This window comes from Labrus bergylta, chromosome 15, assembly GCF_963930695.1.
Source record: "Labrus bergylta chromosome 15, fLabBer1.1, whole genome shotgun sequence".
NCBI classification, from domain to species: Eukaryota; Metazoa; Chordata; class Actinopteri; order Labriformes; family Labridae; genus Labrus; species Labrus bergylta.
The window spans coordinates 18,904,714-18,910,713 of NC_089209.1; the positions used below are offsets into that span (position 1 = coordinate 18,904,714).

The 6,000-nt window shown below is 41.7% G+C and overlaps 1 protein-coding gene across 2 annotated transcripts in view; it reads right to left on the reverse strand.

Annotated features, from left to right (window-relative positions):
- The window catches only part of LOC109989759 (kelch-like protein 29), a 102,738-nt gene extending 96,955 nt beyond the window's left edge, over window positions 1–5,783 (reverse strand). For both annotated transcript variants that reach the window (XM_065963750.1, XM_020641623.3), the window contains exon 1: window positions 5,494–5,783. The gene's annotated coding sequence lies outside the window, so the exon portion shown is untranslated. The remainder of the gene's footprint in view (window positions 1–5,493) is intronic.
- Between the last annotated feature and the right edge of the window lie 217 nt (window positions 5,784–6,000).

The following is a 6,000-nucleotide window of genomic DNA, read 5'->3' on the forward strand; positions in this document are numbered from 1 at the left end:
TTAACCATGAAATTGGAGAAGTCTTTCATTAACTCCAAATAACAAAAAAAAACATCAACTACCTCATTGGCTTCTCACTATGTGTATTTTTTGTCATGGTTCTCTGATGAACTCGAAGCTTTTCCACAATGAATAACATGCACCATGTGTTGAGAAAGTGCTAACAGTACAATACTAGTGGATAATTCATATCACAGATTTTATTTTTGCTTTTTGCAGTTAGGCAGGGTATTATATTGCAGTGTCATGTTGTTCATCATGTCATCGTATATGACTTTGTAACTTCTTTGTGTGTTTTATGGTTTCCGCTTCTTCTCCTTCGTGTGTTGTTAAATAGAGGTTAGGAGCATTACCGTGCTGGGATTGATCCTGGTTTACTAACCCTAACCCTAATGTAACACCTAAAATGATTAAGTGCTAAAGTAACCTACAAGTCATTGATAAATACTTCATGATTAGTTTTAGAAAAAGCAAACATTTAACCATCTATTCTTGTCATGAATATCTCGCAGCACATAGAAAAAAGTTGCATCGTCAATTATAGAAAATGTGTCAACATGAAGCCCAGCTATAAATCATCGATGTGATGAGAATCAACTGATTGAAGAGGTTAAGTTTGAAAAACACTAGGTCGCCTGCTACATCAGGTTTAATGGCATTTCTTAACTAGAGTGCTCAGCAATCAGCAGAGACCAATTAGAGCCTGAGAGAGAGAGGTCTGTCACTAATTATCAATCACGGCTGTTGTCCTGTTGCTTCCATTCTAAAAAGGCTGCTGGAGACGATTTTAAGTCAATTCTCAAAGTCAGGGTGACACTGTGGTTTCATGAAGTTACATTTTGACCCAACACTAAGGGTCTAATTTTAAACCTACAAATTTATGAGTATTATTTCAGTCAGAGTGTCAAATAACCAGTGAATGTTGTACAGCCATTAAAAGGCTTCTCCTTAAATTAATTCATGTCTGTAGAGACAGAATGGAGACATCTATCTTACTAATGCAGACACAGAAATGTCTACTTAGGTAATTTCACATTAAAATAACAGTGAGGCCCACAGGTACAGAGCGATGACTGAGGCTATCTTTAAAACTCCACCTGCAGCCGCCATGTTATTAACATTATGTTTGGCTTTATCACAGGCAAATGGCTGTGTCTCGGAACACACAAAAACAAACTTCCCTTCGAGTGTGTTCGAGCGTGAGTTTACTCATGAGCAGCAATTTCCTGACTTTAAATCCATTCCTCTGAACTGTGAGGATAGTGAGGTTGAATAACCAGAGCTGGAACTGAGCTAAAGTAACTGTAGATGTAATAAAGGCCACCAACAGTGTTATCTGCAGCATCAACCCATGGACCCCAATTTTAAGTGAATGTGACAACCTACCATTTTTCATCACTGTGTATCAGTGGAAACATCTGGACCGATGGAAGACACTAAGACCACATTTAATCATGTAAAAACGGCCTTGTGTGATGGGATTATTAAATACATTCATGTCCCTGGTCATTGTACTCCCGGTATTAAAAAACAAAACAATCTGCAAACAGTTTAATTAATACTGAAGTGCATGCATTGGGACATTGTCAATATTTTATTTTGTCCTTGAAAGAATACGTAGGCTAAAACAATCAGGTTGAAAATATGATTATGTTACAGACGCCCATCACGACTTTTGTAAACATTTATGTTTCGTCTTAATTCAAAAGCCACCTCCAAACTCAAACTGACAAACAGGAAATCAGACGTTGTTGTGATGTTTTCACCAAACTCGTATCCAGTCTTACTGAGGATAAATGATTAAGAGCTTTATTTGCAGTCGTAGAATGAGCTGATTGCTCAATATAAATAATACATCTCCTAATTAGGGCCAGTGCACTCTCTTGTAACACCGAGTATATTCTGCAATATTAAATCAGTTAGGTTTCATGATAGATGACGTTAAGTAGAGATAAGATACTAAAGTAAAGTCCACCTAATTAAAATGATTCATAAAGGAGATGTCAGGGGAGCAGTGGCTGATAGATTGCCAATTAAAGAGCCCATATTATGCCCTTTTTGGGGTTCGTATATTTAATCTATGTACCTACTAAAGTATGTTCACAATAGCTAAAGTTTGAAAAAAGTGTGTGTTTTCATGTACTGCCGCTCCATGCACCGGCTCGCTTCTGACTCTATCTGCAACGTTCTGAAGTGCCCACGTTCAGAGTCCCCATGTGTGCCAAGTCTGATCTGATTGATCAGCTTGTCTGCTCTGCCGTAATTGGTCAGTCACTCAGCCACTCTGGCTCCGAGGGCCAGGGAGCAAAAACATTAGCACCTTGGCACTACTGTGCTACCGCAGGCTACGGCATATCGTGGGCGTTCTACAAAAGTTAACGGGCATACAACAACATGAGCTGCTGGGCTTGCCACAACAAGCCAATGGGCTTAGACCAATGATATCACACTGACAATTTTTTTTCGAGGGGGGCTAGAACTGAGAGTTACATGCAGCCAATGCTGCAGCTAACAGGAGAACATAGGAGAAGCTGCGTTTACGCAGACTTTGAATTTTTTTAAATATGCACAGGACACTTGGAAAACACACTAAAAAGCATATAAAACCAGAAAAAGCATAATATGGGCCCTTTAACAGACAACCACGCATAAGGGAAATCTGCATTAACACTTAAAAAAAAACGTAGCTCTAGTTGTATAAAAAGATTTATGAGCAATGAGACAGAAAAATGTTCCATGCCCCCCTCCTTCCCATCTTTCCCTCAGTAAGGGAGCAACCCAGCCGTAGCTTCACATGGAGCTAACAGGCTTAACCTGCCCCCCATGGAGCCACTCACTACATAGCGGCCTCACAGACTGCAGGGACCCTGAGACGGAGTCTTGCAGGCCTGAGTCCAAATCAAATCCTCATCCCGTGTCGCCCACACATGCTAAGTGAATTTAAGCCATTTGTTTGGATATCAAAATGATGGTAATTGCCTAAATAGTCTCCGTAGAGAGGATAAATGGGCTTCGTTTAAGAGGAAACTAAGTATTTTTTTAACTCTACATGAAATCACATTGGGGTTTAGCTTTGGGTGAACTTGAAATTGGGATCCCATCTGTTTTGTTGCAGCACTTGGCCCTTGCTGCGGGTGTCAGTTCCCTTGCTCAGGGCCAAATAAGTCTCAGCTTTTTGTTGGGCAGCGGGGATCGGCTCAGCTTCCTGAAAAGCACAGCTGATGCACTACATAGAAAATATAAGGACCATTATAACACAAGGACATGGGTTAATGTGCTCTCAACAAATATTGTGCGTACATGGTATAGTGCTGAAAAATATGGAATTTATTATCTAAAGAGTATGAGCTTCAATAGCTTTTATCACTGATAGATTTATATTATTATTAGCTTGAAGGGAATAGTGAACATGCTGATGGATTAATAACACTGGAATAGCAAATGGAAAATAATGTAGCTCAAAAAAGTATGCATCCAAATGTACTGCAAGTTATTTTTGTTATAAGGAAATCAAATGAATGAAAAGAACATGCTTGACACTAGGGCTGGGCAATTCCTCAATTTTTAATTTCAAATTATGATTTTGGCTTCCTGTGATCACGCTGAGAGCTTCATGCGGGTAAAAAGCAACAACGCATCCACTGGTCTGTCAACTGAACCATGTCGGTAATTATGCAAATGTAAGCATGAGTCTTAGCCTAAATACCATCAAAACGTTCATTAATTGATAAGTTATAACCCCCTGCTGTGCCGCTCGAGCTGCACAGCCAACTCAAGACCTATCAAACACCCCCTCATCTGGTTTGCCTGATACCTTTTATACTCCAATAAACAAAGACAGAACATTCTCACAGTCGCCACCATCACCGACAGACTGCATCTTTATGAATGACTGAACTAAATGTAGGTTGCACCTGTGCCAAATCTTATCAATTAGCTGCCTGGGGGCCCACAGCAGTTGTCTTCAGCAGGTCAAGATAATCCCAGTTTGGTCTCGCTGTGGTTTGAAACCACTTGAGAAAGGGGAAAACGTATGCCGCACTGAGCTGGACACACTGAATCAAATGATAAGCGCTCCTTCTTGGCGTATTTAAAAAAAACATAACCTTCAGCTGCATCGGTCATTTGCTGACCACAAGCACATGAGTCATTTTTTTCTTGTGGCCCTTATTGATTGGATAAATACCTCTGGTCATTTAAAAAAAAAAAAAAATCCTCTGAAAAAAAGTCTCCCTGTGCAAAACCACATTTGATATTTAAGGATTGGGATATATTTGATTTACTTAATTGCAATAAACATGTGAAATACTGAAAAGACTATAATATGTGGACAGAGGTAGCCTGACATTGAGGCTGTGTGCTGTAGCTCACACACATTTCACACCTCTATATTACGCTGCTGATGCTGTTTGTAATTATTCACCTACAGTAGGCTGCTTATTCTAAATCTGCAAACACTACTCTCCGTCAGAGGCAGCAGATGAGCCGAGAAGACCCCTGCTAAACGACCCTGGCTCTGAGGCAAATGCGTTGTGTTACCTCATTGTGTGTATGAGCTGCCTGCCTGTGCAGGGACAACGAGGACTAAAGCCCATAATCCCCACCTTAATTCACGAAAGCCTGCTTGGTTGTAAATGTCATCGGTGTGAAGTGTGTCCTGGTCATGTCTCACGTGGTGTGTCACTTAAAACAATAACAACACCGAGTAGCCTACATCCATTTAGAAACAGGGAAAAAATAAAAAAAAATGACATGCCGGCCCGCTGTGCATCTATTTAAATATAGCAACACACTCGTAAAGAGGAATCGGTGCCAATGATTGACACGTGGGTTGTTTGGTATGAGAATTGGAAATAAATTGCGCTAAATGTGGATGAAAGATGAAATGCGAGGCTGTAGCTCAGTCTTTCACAAAAAAAAATACTCGCCAGGAAATAACGAAACGCGGAGATGCATGGTTTAAAGTGAAAAATTGTCATCGACGAGTTGCAGCAGGAGCCTAATACGGCATCGATATGAAAATCCACATTCGTTGTTAAGTAATAAATGTTGGCTTTATGGAATACATTTAGAGCATTTTTATTACGTTGCATGTTTAGCTGTTTTCCTACAGCCTAGTCAAATGAAGCGATGTTTCAAATCAGTATCTAATTATCCAAGGTGTCAGACCTTATTGCCAACGTTATAATTTCAATCGGTTCCCGTTTGAGGCTCTGAATCGTGAAGTTAGTTTTTTTGCTCTCTCTCTCTCTTCTCTTTCTGCAGAAGGCATTGTGCTCAACCTGAACGCTGCACACACACACGGTTTGGTAGGCAATGGTCCGAAGCGAAGGGGTAGCAGTGAGACTCATGATTTTCCTCTCAATTATTCAAATTAGACAGGTTCTCTTGGTGTAAAACTATCCTTTCCGTCACATAGCAAAAAACAAACAAACAAGCGGGCATCAGAATCAGCGAGGCGGCTGCTTCCACCTACGCCGACTGAGCGCTTACCTCCCCGGCCGCTCGCCGCTCCTGTTCCCCGGCGTTTGTCCTTGTTTCGCTGCGATGCTGCTCATGAATGAAGGCTGCTTTTTATCCAACAAATACGGCTGTTACATTTCACAGAAGAAGAAGAAAAAGGAACAACTGCGTGCACTGGTCGCGGTTGTTTGCTCAGCTGGAGGCTAAATGTCCTGTCTGTGTGTACCGGGCTGCGCGTCACCAGGTGGAGTGACCGGAGGACTTGGCAAACACGGCTTGCTGTGCTCCCTCCGTGCAGCAGACGTGAAGTGTGTGCTTGGACAGGCTGGCACACAATGTGGGCACTTTTCTCCCGACAGCCTGACTGGTCCGCCCCCTTTGCCTGTGATTGGTTTTCCCAAATCCAAGAGCGCCCCCACCCACCACTACGCGCATGTGCACCTGCAGAGACATCCTCAGCTGCGAGGATGGAGAAGAGACGTCGCTCTCATTTAAGGGGGTTTGGCATATTTGGTGCCAATGGAGGATTAATGCAGG